The sequence below is a fragment of the Sus scrofa genome, chromosome 1, assembly GCF_000003025.6.
Source record: "Sus scrofa isolate TJ Tabasco breed Duroc chromosome 1, Sscrofa11.1, whole genome shotgun sequence".
In the NCBI taxonomy this organism is placed as follows: Eukaryota; Metazoa; Chordata; class Mammalia; order Artiodactyla; family Suidae; genus Sus; species Sus scrofa.
Window position 1 is genome coordinate 202191633 of NC_010443.5, and position 15426 is coordinate 202207058.

At 38.7% G+C, this 15426-nt stretch overlaps 1 protein-coding gene across 10 annotated transcripts in view; it reads right to left on the minus strand.

Annotated features, from left to right (window-relative positions):
• The window catches only part of FOCAD (focadhesin), a 319932-nt gene that overhangs the window by 252640 nt on the left and 51866 nt on the right, over window positions 1-15426 (minus strand). The gene's annotated exons all lie outside the window — the stretch shown is intronic.

Genomic DNA, 15426 nt, shown 5'->3' on the forward strand with positions numbered 1-15426 from the left:
AGTCGGATTCGTTTCCACTGAGACCCAAGGGGAACTCCCACTCAAGTTTTGTTGCGGTGAAATTAAAGTGTTTTGCTAGCTTTTGGGTTTAGCAAATTCTATTTATCTCAGGCTTAAACTCTAAAGATGAGATTAAATAGAATATAGACTAGGGATTTATCCAGATTAATTACTGACTTAGACATCTAGATAATTAACTTTTCCAGAGAATTGATTATGTCAGATCCAAGTGGAAATATTGCAGGAATAATACACAATATTGATTCCAAGAAGTTGAAAACCTTGAGGGAGAAAGGAAGTCCAAATTAAGAACACTGAATATTACTGCTGATTAATATTGATTACCAATATTATACTATTTCAGCTGAGCACAGCTAAACTAAAATCAATTATAATTGCCCAAATTTTTGTTTTAATACTTTAAGCATAATGAAGCAAAAAGCCAAAATTTTCCCTTGTGAATCATTAAACTGGCACGTGAATGCACAATAAAATAATACATAAAGCTTTGTACTTTATAGAATGGGTATATTTTTTAATCTATTTCATTGTGCAACTGCCATATGTAAGAGTTTCCCATGACAATACTGATGTCTGGAGTCAGATAATTCTTTGTTTGGGGGGTTATCCAATGTACCATAGAACATTTGGCAGCATTCCTGGTTTCTATCTGCTAGATGCTATCTTAGCATCTATCTATCTTAGTCATATGACAACCAAAAATGTCTCCAGATATTACCAAATGTCCCCTGGGGAGCAAAACTGCCCCTGGTTAGGAACCACCGCATTAGGCAAAATTGACAAGCATTATTTGAGGCGCAAAACTTAACTAAAAAATGGTACCAGCCTCGAGTTATTTAGAAAGACTATGATCCTACCTTCATCCTTATTTACACTGAACCAAAAGCAATCAATCAATCACATTCAAAATTTGAAGTTTCTTATGGAAACATAACCATCAAATATTAACATTAGGAGCACAAGAGTAACAGTACAGTAGAAACTAGAAGATTTAAAATGGGAAACAAATATAAAATTATTCCTTTGCAAAATACAGAATCATATTCCAAAATAAGCAAGAGCATTCAATATTATGCATACTAATTTGAGTATGGTAGAAAATAGAGTTATTTTCCTATTTAAAGTATTATAACTAGACCATTCAAAATGTCATAAGGCTAAATATAGTTCACTCGATATATTCAAGGACTGATTCTTAAATTTACGGATTATTCAAGATTTTTCTTCTCACTCACTGCTTGTTAGTCGTTCCACTTATTTCAAGTAATTACAACTGAGAAAGGTCAGGGTAAATGGAAGAAACCACAACTTAGAGTCAACTGTTCTCTTCATTAGAAGTACTGTTAATCAAAAAAAGAAATTATGTGGTACAAAAAGAGACCAAAACAAACCTGGGTTATGCCTTAAAATAGCAATTATTCCCAAACCGCTATTCAAGGTATAAAAAAGGTAAGTTGACTATAACACGTGATTCAAAATGATAGTTGTAGTAAACATACAACCTGATTACTTGTAAATTTACCAATGGCAGGCAATAAGGTCTACAAGTTTTGAAATATAGACACAAATGTGGGACACTGCCATCATCATTTACAAAAGCAGTGCCTACATAGCATCACCCGAATCATTTACTGTTATGCTGCCACATCCACATCTCGGAAAAAACTAGGAGTGGAGAGGTGAGGTGAAACAGTGGAGAGAAAACATTGAATTAAGAGTTAAGAGTTCCAAGTTCACCTTCTGCCTCTGCAACAAATTGTGTGAGCTCAGGCAAGAGAATTAACCTCTCTGGGGTAAAGTTTCTTCATCTGTAAAATGAGGAAATCAGACTAAGTACCTTCCAGTGCTCAAGTTCTATAACCCATGCCACCCATTAAAGCCCTAACCTTTGTACAGTTCAGGACCAGAGGTGGAACCAAACACCGTAAAGGCAGAAAGCAGTGAAGATGCTCTCAACAACTAATAAGTCTATGCCAAGCTTAAATGACTCTAAGGCCAGTGTCTAATAAAAATCTAATGGCTCAAAACAGAGGCCTCCTATTTTTATCTCAAAGAAATAAATCATCCAATATTTTTATTTCAGAGAGAAGTACAGGGCTATAGGCAGAAAAAGCACACAGAAACTTTTAAATCATAATTTCCGACATCGAGACATCCAATAGATTCCTCTTTCTTCTTAAAAGAGAGTAACTTGTTTCTAAAGATTAAAATAGATGCGAACAAGGCAACCAGGTCACCCCTCCTTGGCCTCTGGTGCCTCTAATTTCTCCTTCACTGTGTAGTTTTTGTTGTTGTATTGTTATTGTTTTTCTGCCATAGATGAGCCAATTTGTTTATGTTCTTTGGTACTTTTCCATTTCATGATATGAACATGGTTTAACTCCCGTTTTAAGTAAAGCATTTAACACAGTACCTAGCACACAGAGTACCCCATAAACAGGATACTATTCTGATTGTCATGCAGATAAACCTGTATTTTAAACCAGAGCATAAGCAGCTTGAAAGCTGGGTCCATGTCTTATTCTTTTTGTGTTTCCCCTTTCAGTGCCAAATGCCCATCTATAATAAACATAACAAACACACACACTTTCCCCAAAGCACTTCTTTAACCTCTTTGAAGGGATCATGAAAAACCAACTAGTCACAATCCCTCTAAATTCATTGTTTCAAAGTCCACATTGTTCAGAGAAAAAAAAGCACAAAGGAAGCATGCAGTGCTCCCTACCCTTTAATAACACTGTCAACAACACAGAGCAGTACATGCATCTTAACAGAACAGAGCAGGAGGAGGAATAAAAGATAAATTCGTGGTTCCACCAGACTAGCACAGAGGCAACGATAAAATAAGGTACGTAACTAGATTCACCTTCCAAGTATAAATACATCAATCTTAATAGAAAAGACAAAGTGAAAAAAATTAGTCTTGTGGTAGACAAATCAAAAAGCAAAAGTTATTTGTAACCTTCAGGCCACCTAAACCTTTCTGCTACATCTCTGAATATAGGAAAGCTATGATTTGATTTACATCATAAATTCAGCGATAGACACAGATTGCCTTTTCTGTGTGAGGAAACAATGCCTGCAGTCACCATGCATTTTCATGTATGCAGCTGTGACCCTGGCGCTTTCAGAAGCATAGCATAGCACTTACTACATCAAATATGCATTTTAAAAGCATTTCTCTACCTGCTCTGAATTTTGATTTGAAAGTACTGGTTGGAAGCCAAAATAAGATTTAAAAAAAAAAAAAAAAAAAAAACTCTGCAGGTTTTAAGATAAAAATGCATAATAAAAATTAAGATTCCACAATGAGTATTACTACAAAAAAGAAAAATTAAACAATAATTTTGAATCATTATCTACCCTAGAGTGTTTTTAGATAAATTCATTTTATCCTTTCCATACAAGCTTCCAGAAAAAGAAGACCTGGAGCAAAAATGATTTTAATTTTGACATTTTTGCCTAATTTCCTTTTTTCTTTGGGTCTATAAGGCAGATAGGGAAAGATAAGATTTCTTTGAAAATAGACTTCATATCACAATAGTTCTGTCCCCACAATGAACCTTTAACAGGATCTCTATTTTGAGAGGCAGGGTTTTAATGCAAAGGTGTCTGCCAATGTCAGAAGTCTGGAAGTATTTTAGGTACAAGGTGGCTGAGGGAAGCATACAGATACTTAAGAGTCCAAAACTTCTTTTTTTTTTTTTATCTTTTTTTTATTTTTTTTATTTTTATTTTTTGCCATTTCTTGGGCCACTGCTGTGGCATATGGAGGTTCCCAGGCTAGGGGTCCAATCGGAGTTGTAGCTGCCAGGCTATGCCAGAGCCACAGTAATGCGGGATCCGAGCCGCGTCTGCGACCTATACCACAGCTCACAGCAACGCCGGATCGTTAACCCACTGAGCAAGGGCAGGGATCGAACCCGCAACCTCATGGTTCCTAGTCGGATTCGTTAACCACTGCACCACGATGGGAACTCCCAAAACTTCTAATACTAAGTTACATCTATGGTTGGGGGGAAAAAATAAAACAGAGACAATAGACTAATAAGGCAAAAAGTACATTTTATGCTCTTAAAGACATTTATCAGCAAACCAATTTTAAAATTACGCATCCAGATTTAGAGGAATCTATAACGCATTTGCTAGTGCCATTTGCTAACTGGAAGACTGCACAATATATGTAGAATATTCCTTAGGTCTGATTTTAAATCCCAAGTATAAACTCCAGGTGATAGGAACCATAAACTGTGAACTAAGACTTCCCTGGGTGGGAAAGAGGAGAAAAAAAGGGGGAAGTGAAAAGCAAAGTAGAACATGCAGAAAGAATCAACCTGAAAAAGACAGATGGCACATAGAAAGTATTGGCTACCCTTTCTATTACCGCCCTACCTTCTTTCTTATCTTCAACTCTACTGGGTTTTTTAAGGGACAGATCTGACACTGATACTCCCTTCTTTGCCATCTTCTTTCTCCTGATTTTTCTGCACAAATTTTTACTTATCCATTAAAGCAAGAATTCACAAGCCCCCTGAAATTAAATGTGAAGTTTTGAGTACACATAAGTATATACATTTTCTAGGGGAAGGTCCAAAACTTTTATGAGATTCTCAAAGAAGGATTGACCTCTCCCCTAAAAAAGCATAAGTGCTAGTAAATTAAAGCTAAGTAAACCTAAGGTAATTGCTGCAGTTCAGCCTTGCTAAATTCTCACTTCCAAAAAAAACTGTAAAATGAGCAAGCACTATTGCCCCAAAAAGTTATTCATGATGTTCCCAGAAATAGTGACTCCCTAACTATGGAGGTTTTTGTAACTTCAGCAAAACACAATATATTAATGCATTTTACTGGTTCCAATTCCTTATGGCAGCTTGATTGTATAGTATAGACGATTTAATTATGGTGTCATGCTTCCTTTATGTTAAGTAAAACCAAACATCTAAAAAATAAGGGTTCCTTTTAAATAACATATGCAATTATTGAAATAATCAGCTCTCCAAAAAGCAAAATGCTCATTTTGACAACAGAAACATATGTTAATAGTTGATGGTTGATTTTTTTTTTTAAGTGTTAGAAAATTCTAAGCAACCTCATTAGGAAATAATAAAAGTAATAAGGAAATCTGCATAGAGATGAAAAACAATAACAACTACTCTTAATTAAAAACTAGGACACATTTTCAGCAACTTAAAAAAAGTAGTTTATGTTTAGTAATAAATGTAAAGAACAAAAAACACTAAAAATTCATTGAATGTGGTAAGCATACAAAAATACTACAGAATAAATAAAATGAGGCATATCCCTGCAATGGATTACTATTCAGCCATGAAAGGAATGAGGTATTGATCATGCTATAACATAGATGAAACTTGAAAACATCATGCTAAGTGGAAGAAGCCCAGACATTAAAGGCCTCATATTATATGATTCTATTTATATGAAAGGTTCATAAGAGGGAAATCCACTGATACAAAAAGTAGCATTTTATTTCTAGTGATGGGAGGTATTGGGAATGACTGCTAATGAGTATGAGGTTCCTTTGCAGGGGGGGTGATGAAAATATTCTGGAACTAGACAGTAATAATTGTTAAACAACTCCATGAATATAATAAAAACCACTGACGCACACTTTAACAGAGTGAATTTTATGGTATATATATTATATCTCAATAAAAAACATTAAAAATATTCTAAACTTAACTCAGCCATATACTATTTATTTATTTATTTTGAACTTTAGGGCCACACCAGCTGTGGCTTAGGGTTGAATCGGAGCTACAGTTGCCAGCCTACACCACAGCCAGAGCAATGCGGGATTCAAACCGCCTCTGTGTCCTACACCACAGCTAGCGGCAATGCTAGATCCTGGACCCACTGAGCGAGGCCAGGTATGGAACCCACATCCTCATGGATACTAGTTGGATTTGTTTCCACTGCACCACAATGGGAACTCCCAGCCATATACTATTTTAAATCTAATTAACCTCTTCCCAATTTTCGAAAAATTCCTATGTAGCATGTGAAGTATACTTCCAATATAAATAATTACAATAACTTAGATTTTCCTCACAAAGGAAATAAGTTTAAATCAGAATGTCATTTATTACCTCAACATCCATGGTTAACAGCTTAACTGTTCCCAGTTTATTTTTTTTTTATTATGCCCATTTTAAAGATGCAGATATGGGAGGAAAGAAAGTTGTGTCTTTTTCTAATGTCATTATGAAATATCATAACATTTTTTTGTTTTTTACCATTTGTCTAGTGATTTCCAAACCCTATTTCCTCTCCCTCCCTTGAACACTAAGTTCCAGGCACCCTGCCTCCTGTTAGCTCCTCTAAGGCACCTGGCTCTTTCACACAGCAACAGCAAGGTACATGATTTGCTCTGGATCTGAAACGTTCTTCCTGCTCTCATGGCTGACTCCATCTCACCCAGCAAAATGGATACAAGAGAAAATGCAAAAAGAATTTAATGCTGAGGAAGAGCTAGATACCAAAATTAAAACTGGGGGGAGTTCCCTTCGTGGCTCATTGGTTAACAGACCCGACTAGGATGCGTGATGATGCGGGTTTGATCCCTGGTCTCGCTCAGTGGGTTAAGGATCCAGCATTGTCATGAGCTAGGTCGCAGATGCCACTCAGATCCCATGTTGCTATGGATGTGGTGTAGGCCAGAGTTGTAGCTCTGATTCAACCCCTAGACTGGGAACCTCCATGTGCTATAGATGTGGCCCTAAAAAGAAAAAAAAAAAATTAAAACTGGGGCTACCTTTGGCCATCCACAACCACAAAGTGGTCTTAGCGCTCAGTGTGTCAGTATTTACCCTGGGACTTACTCCGGTTTCTGTTTGATGGCCCTAAAGGATGAACACATGTGCCTTATGAGATAAGTGAAAAAAATCGATATGAATTACAAAGTACCTCAGCCTTGAGGACACACATCTTTAAGTTCTTAAAATTAACTCTTCATTTAAATAAACTCAAAACACTGCACAAACAGATGCCAAAATACACACACAGAGTATATAACTTTCATCTACTCAGGGTACAACCATCCATCGTTATTGGCCTAATCACCCATTTCAGAGCACACCATCTGCCAAAAATATTTAATATTCCCTTATTTCAGAAAGTACAGCTTGATGTTGATCAGACCAAGCCTTTCCACAAATAAGATTCTCAACATTTGCTATTTGCGCATGTCAGCCACTGTCTGGCACATCAGAGTGATGCACAAGTTCTGGAACAAGCAGTTACTGCTCAGGAATTCACAACTATTTCCTCACTTCAACTGAGGGAAAAGAGATCTTAAAAAGACTGCCATAATATGAATATGCAGAGAAAAATTAAAAGCAAAAGCACATGACAAAATTTTAAGGGGGAAAATGGCATATTATAAAGCGAATGAGAATATGAGCCTCTAATAGTTTATGAATTATAAAAATTTGGTTTAGTTTTTTTTTCTTGCAAGCAAAATACCAGACCAACACTGATTTTCTGCTGTGCTTTTCTTGTAGGGTCGATGTAACAGAATGCTGAAATAAACTTAAGCGTGTTATAAAAAAGTGGAGTTCAGGCTAACGAAAAGGAAATTCAGACCAAACAAAAAGGGGTTGGGGGGAATAAGCCTGAAGTAAAGGATATCTTCACAGTAGCTTAAAAAAAAAAAAAAAAGTGATTAGTATTAAAATTGTTCACAGGCTAAAAAAAAAAAAAAAAAATAGAAGGGCTTTTAAAGTTTTTGAAAACAGTTAAATGCCTAAACCAGAGGATACAAACTTGTTATCCTTGGATTGCCTCCTGTGAACAGATGTGTTTTGTTTGCCTACCCTGTTCTTTTTAAAAATTAGAATTGTTTTCCAACATTTATTAGCCAGGAGATTTCATATAAAATGTTATTACTATTGAAAGATCTGAAGATCTGGCAACAATGAACCACCATTGCCTCATTGCAACAACTGGCCAGCAGTTCTCAATCCAGCCAAGACACTGGAAACCTAGGAAAGCTTTGAAAAATTACCAGTGCCTTAGGGTGATCCCTGGTCATTCTAGAGAGAACCCAGGCACCTCCATTTAAAAGTTCCTCGGAGGTCTCTAATGGTGCAACCAGAGTTGAGATTCATGAATCTAGAGTTTTATCGCTGGCATATGCTCTTCGTTTAATCATAGTAGTAGAATGTCCTGCCTGACCTTCCAGCTTACTCCCATCCTAAAAGGCACTGAGAATTGAAAACCCATTTAAATATCCCCCTTTGCCTTGTTTAAGCCACAAAACTATAGAAGAGTCCATTTAAGCAAAATAGACTTTATTGGCTACACACTCTCTAACCTGATGTATCGCAAAGCATGGTAGGTAGACCACTTGTGCATCCAAATCTTCTGTTAAAGTGTATGTTCCAGATATCCACAAGAATAACTCTGAGCATGAACTCCTTGTGCACTGTAAACACTGAAAACCATCATTGGGTGGGTGCCAAGGGCTCTTGTCCCCTCCTGCTCCTACAAGCATCTACTGTCTGACCATGAAACATTAACTGGTCAGGGCCATGGAATTTTTTCATTGAATAAAGCAATAAGATTTAAACCTTTAACATTCTCTCGCTTGCATCAGCACTTGGCTTGCTCTCATTGGATTGCTTTTCCTTTAGAATTGCTGTTTGGCTCTGTTCTTGGCCTCTCTATTGTCCACGGCAGATGGGGTAAAATGAACTTGGTGTTTCCGTGCCTGGGGGCAAACTGACCTTTTGCCTTCCAGATAGGCAACAGAGGCAAGGTGGCTTTATCAACCACTCAAGACCACTCCTAATCTAGAACCCCCAAGGGGGTTTTGCAGCTCATATATGGAATCATTAAGTTGCCAAGGGGCTCAAGCAATATTTCTGAAGTATGATCCACAAATGACCTCTATGCCTGATTCCTGAGTCTCACTGCAAAACCTACTGCATGAATGAGAATCTCTGGCCAGTGGACTTGAGAAGCTGTACTTTTAACAAGCTCCCCAGGTGGTTCTTCTGCCCAGGAAGTTTGAGAACCACCAAACTCCAAGTTTAGCAATGAGAATATCCTCTCCAAAGCTCCTTCAGGAAAGTCACAGGAGCCAAGGGAAGCCACTGGCTAACATGCCAAGTCCCCACGTCTCCCATTCTTTTTACTCCCATACTGAAACAACTTAAGCAATTCAGTATAGACCCATTTACAATGACCACATAAATACCCAGAAGTGGAACAGCTGCATCATAAGGCAGTCCTAGTCCTAATTTTGGGGGGAATCTCTAAACTGTTTTCCACAGGGGCTGCATCAATTTATATTCCCACCAACAATATCTGAGTTCCCTCCTCTCCATATCCTTTCCAACCCTTATTTCTTGCCTTTTTTATAATGGCCATTCTAATGGTGTGATGTGACATCTCATTGTGCTGTTGATATGCATTTCCCTAGTAAATAGTGATACTGAAAATCTTTTCATGTGACTGTTGGCCATCTGTGTATCTTATTTGGAAAAGTGTCTACCCAGATCCTCTGCCCTTTTTTTTTTTTTTTCCGCTTTTTAGAGCCACAACCGGCAGCATATGGAGGTTCCAAGGCCAGGGATCAAATTGGAGCTACAGCTGCCGGCCTACACCACAGCCACAGAAACACAAATTCCGAGCTGCGTCTGCGACCCACACCACAGCTCACAGCAACGCCAGATCCTTAACCCACTGAGCAATACCAGGGATCAAACCTGCAACTTCATGGTTCCTAGTCGGAATCATTTCTGCTGTGCCATGATGGAAATTCCATCTCTGTCCATTTTTTAATCATGTTTTTTTGGTTGAGTTGTACAAGTTCTTTATATATTTTATTTTTATTTTCTTTTTTTTTGGCTTTTTTTTAGGGCCGCACCCACAGCATATGGAGGTTCCCAGGCTGGGTGCCCAGTCGGAGCTTCAGCTGCTGGCCTATACCACAGCCACAGCAACATCGGATCCGAATCACATCTACAACATACACCATAGCTCACAACAACACCAGATCCTTAACCCACTGATTGAGGGCAGGGACTGAACCCACAACCTCATGGTTCCTAGTCAGATTCACTTCTGCTGCACCATGATGGGAACTCCATATATATTTTAGATATTAACCACTTATTGGATATATGACTTGCAAATATCTTATTCTGGGGTATTTATCTAAAGAATATGAAAACACTAATTCAAAAAGACAGACATATCCCTATGTACATCACAGTATATTTACAATAGCCAAGACACGGAAACAACCTAAGTATCCATCAACGGATGAATAGATAAGGAGGATGTACATACACATACACATACACACACACACACACACACACACAAAATGGAATATTACTTAGCCACAAAAAAAGATGAAATCCTGTCATTTGCAACACTTAGATGGACCCTGAGGGTGGTATGCTAAGTGAAATAAGTCAGATGGATATCATGTGATTTCACTCATATGTGGAATATTAAAAATAAATAAACAGCAGTTCCCATTGGGGCTCAGCATGTTAGGGACCCGACATTGTCTCTGTGAAGATGTGGGTTTGATCCCTGGCCTTGCTCTATGGTTTAAGGATCCAGCAACGCTGCAAGCTGCATAGGTCGCAGATGTGGCTTGGATCTGGTGTTCCCATGGCCATGGCATAGGCCAGCAGCTGCAGCTATGATTTGACCTCTAGCCTGGCAACTTCCATATACCATGGGTGCTACAATAAAAAAAAAAATAAATAAGTAAATAAATAAACAAAATAAACTAAACAAAAATAAATACATGCCTACAGAGAACAGGTTAGTGTTTACCAGAAGGGGGGGAGTAGGAGGGCAAAATGGGTAAAGGGGGTCGACCACCTAGTGACAGATGGAAACTAGACTTTTGGCCGTAGGCATGCTGTACTGTTACAGAGGGCAAAATATAATGTACCAATGAAACATAATAATATAAACCAATGTTACCTCAATTTTTTTTCTTTTTTTGTCTTTTTGCCATTTCTTGGGTCGCTCCCTCGGCATATGGAGGTTCCCTGGCTAGGGGTCAAATCGGAGCTGTAGCCACCAGCCTACACCAGAGCCACAGCAACGTGGGATCCGAGCCGCGTCTGAGACCTACACCACAGCTCACGGCAACGCCGGATCGTTAACCCACTGAGCAAGGCCAGAGATCAAACCCGCAACCTCATGGTTCCTAGTCAGATTCGTTAACCACTGTGCCACGACGGGAACTCCGTTACCTCAATTTTTAAAACATTTTAATAGGAGTTCCCATCGTGGCTCAGTGGTTAACGAACCCCACTAGTATCCATGAGGACTCAGGTTCAATCCCTGGCCTCGCTCAGTGGGTTGAGGATCCAACATTGCCACGAGCTGTGGTGTAGGTCACAGCCGGGGCTCAGATCCCATGTTGCTATGGCAGTGATGTAGGCCGGCAGCTACAGCTCCGACTGGACCCCTAGCCTGGGAACCTCATATGCTGTGAGTGTGGCCCTAAAAGGACAAAAGACAAAAAAAAAAAAAAAAGTTTAATAAAAAGTAAGATGACCACATATTCTGTTTTACTACAGTTCAAATTAATCATCTGGAGATCCTGCTGAATAGCATTGAGAACTTTGTCTAGATACTCATGTTGCAACAGAAGAAAGGGTGGGGGAAAAAAATGTAATTGTAATGTATACATGTAAGGATAACCTGACCCCCTTGCTGTACAGTGGGAAAATTAAAAAATTTTTAAAAAATTTAAAAAAAAACAAATTAATCATCTGTTAAGACAAAAAGAAGTGAAAAATACTTAAAATCCAACTATACACTAGCAGAGTCCTTAATATCATAAAAACACAGAGGAGTTTCATGCTCAGAAAGCTTACAATTATTTGTCATGCTACTTCCATTTGAAATCAAGCCTACAGCATAACCAGGGAACACCTTTCAGTGGAGTTCTAAGATTCTCATATCCTCTTTATGCTTTTGTACACAGCTCATCAGTTTCCTCTCCAAGGCTGGTTGATATTGCTAACCAACATGTGGCAAAGAGGATTCTAAAACAGCATGACAATTTTATGCTTGACTCAGGTAATCATAGCTCACTTGAGGGAAATCTGCTCTTCAGGCTCACCTCTCCTCTGTTTCTGCCATTCACGATCCCCCCTGGAGGAACTTAAGGCTCTTACACACTCGATTACACTCTGCTGATTTATAGAGCCAAATAGCCATTCACACAAGGGCTCTCCATAAACATTACTGGATTATGCCAAGTCAGGTGATTGATTCTGGACCTCTTTAATGTGCCACCTTCTATATCCAATATAATTTCAGCTCCTCAAACTAGGCTCCCCTTCATGCCTTGCACCAATTGTCCTCTGAAATCAAGATTCTAGTTAAACTAAACAACCAACTATTGGGGGTGCCCACTGTGGCACAAATGGGATTGGCGGTGTCAGAGCATGGGACGGCGTTTCAGTCCCTGGCCCGGCACAGTAGGTTAAGAATCTGGCATTGACGCAGCCGCAGCATAGGTCAAAACTATGGCTCATATCCGATCCCTGGCCAGGAACTCCATATGCTGCAGTGCAGCCAAAAAAGAAAAAAAGAACCAACTACTGGAGAAATTGAATTGAATTATAAATAGGAAAAAGGGTGAAACATGACAGGTAACTGAAAGTCTAGCAGCACTCACACACAATGAGCACAATCAGGATGAAGATGACACTACTTCTAATTTTTCTGCATGACAGAAAATTTCCTTTTATCATCCTCAAAACTACTGTTTCTTAAACTATAAGATGCCTACAAATTAGCTGGAAAATCTTAATAGAATGTGGGCTCTGATTCGGGTCATCTCAGATTCTGCATCCCTAATAAGCTCCCAGGCACTGCTAATGCTGCTCATAGCTCTGCTACTCAAAGTACAGGGTGGGGACAGGAACAGCAACAGCAGCACCTGGGAGCTTGTTAGACAATAATCTTGAGCCCACCTTAAAGCTAAGGAAACAGAATCTGCCATTCAGCAAGGTCCCAGGTGATTAGAATGCACAGTGAAGAGCAGCTAACCTACTATCTTGTACTCACTGTCAATCAGAATCACTGGGACCTTTCTGAAACTACAAAAGCCTAGGCCTCACAGCAGGGTATGATCTAGGGTATTTCATTGTTCCTATGTTTGTCTGTTTGTAAGCAAACGTAGGTGGTTATAATGAGCAGCCAATTTTGAGAACCACTGAATTAAAATTTTCCAGTGGGTGGAGGGAAATATAGAGTGACTGCTAATAACAGGTGAAGAATTTGTCTTTTCTTTTTTTTTTTTTTTTTTTTTTGGTCTTTTCTAGGGCCACACTTGCAGCATATGGAGGTTCCCAGGCTAAGGGTCTAATCGGAGCTATAGCCCCTGGCCTACACAGAGCCACAGCCACGCAGGATCCAAGCCATGTCTGCAACCTACACCACAGCTCACGGCAACGCCGGATCCTTAACCCACTGAGCGAGGCCAGGGATGTAATCCGCAACTTCATGGTTCCCTGCCAGACTTGCCAACCACTGAGCCATGACGGGAATTCCAAGTGAGGAGTTTGAAGGAATGATGAAAATGTCCTAAAAGTGATTATGGCAACAGCTACATGATTCTGTGGGTCAATTGTATGGTATGTGAATTATATCTCAATAAATTTTTATACAAAAAAATAAAATTTCAATCGCTTTCCTAGTTTAAAATAAGTAAATAACTCCCACTGAATAACAATAATAATAATAACTGAATAACAGTAAAATGGAATACTTCTTATCCTGGAACTCTGGCTCAAGAGTTTGAACTTCTTTCAAAAAACAAGAATACAGATGCTTATATGATTCATCTAGAAATACTAACTTCTGCTCATCTATGCCTTAGGTTCAATTATGGTTAAGGAAATGCATATTAAAAAAAAAAAGAAGAAGAGCATATTTATTAATTTGGAAAAGTTTACCCTGCACACCCAAAGTTTCCACAGTATTTTCAAATAACTAATTTTCCTTTGGCTTCCCCAATTTAAACTTAACCAATGAGCTAACTAATAAGTTAACAATGAAATAATCCATTGCATTACATTCTTTCAACTTTTCTGCATTTTTGAAAATATACAAAAAACATGTTAAGAAAAATATGCAAAATGCAAATCTAATCTTGTTTTTAAAAAGTGACTTAAACTCTTGATGATGTGCTCATAAAAATAAAGATGATAAACAGCACTAAAATATCAGGAAAGGTCACTATAATGTATGACACACCATTTACTTATTATCAGAAGGAAAGTACTATAGGGGTTCCCACTGTGGCACAGTGGGTTAAGGATCTGGCATTGGCACAGCTGTGGCACAGGTGGCAGCTACAGCTTGGATTCGATCCCTAACCCAGGAACTTCCATATGCCATGGGTATGGCAAAAAAAAAAAACGGGGTGGGGGGGAAGTATTATAACTACATGTAAGTAATAGGCACTACATAGTAATTGGAGAGACACTAGTCACAGCTTCTGATAGCTATGATGTCAAATGCTCAGAACTGCAGGTCTGGTATGCCCAAGCCAATGACAGTTCACAAGCATGACTTGGTTTCCCTGTTGGATCGCCAAAGCCTACGTAAACCATTTTTCCTGAGAAGCAGTGCCCTTGTTTATGGTCCCATGGTCTCATTCTTTTCAAACAGGCATATTCTGGATGCATCTGTGAATGCAGGTCCTGGGACAACTATATACTGGTTACATGGCATCTTCTGGGATCCTCTGCTCACTAAGTGGGAGCCCTTCTCTTAAGAAATGCCTTGCTGGGACCTTCAAGGCAATGGTTAAGGTCATCTTCACAATAAGCACAATACTCCCCTCTCTTGTCCAAACTCTCCCATAGAGGATGGGATTAAGATGGCAGAACAGGACTGGAGCTCACCTTCTCTCATAAACACAACAAAATTACACCCAGCCAAATGGACTGGAAGCTTTCGAAAAGATATCCTACTCCAGAAGACAGAGGAGGCCACATCAAGAGGTAGGAGGGGCAATTATGCAATACAAGCAACCCCATACCTGCCGGTAGGAAGCCCACAGACTGGAAAGTTATTGTATCAAAATTTCCCATAAAATCCAGTACATTTCACCATAATTGTTGCTGTGTATATTTTCCTTTTAAAACAATTCTATCATGCTACATCATATAGAGGACAAAAAAAAAAAAAAAAAAAAAAAGGCAAATCAGTGCTCCTAACCACTGACCTTTCCGTGAGTAATAACCCTTAGATAGTCTCCTATTGCTTTTTACAGTGAAAAAGTTTACCCTCATGCGCCTCCTGCTTTAAGTACATTTTTTTTATTCAATGAGCTCTTCAGTTTTCATAGAATTGAGGAGATGGTTCTATATCCCAAAGCAAAAAAAAAAG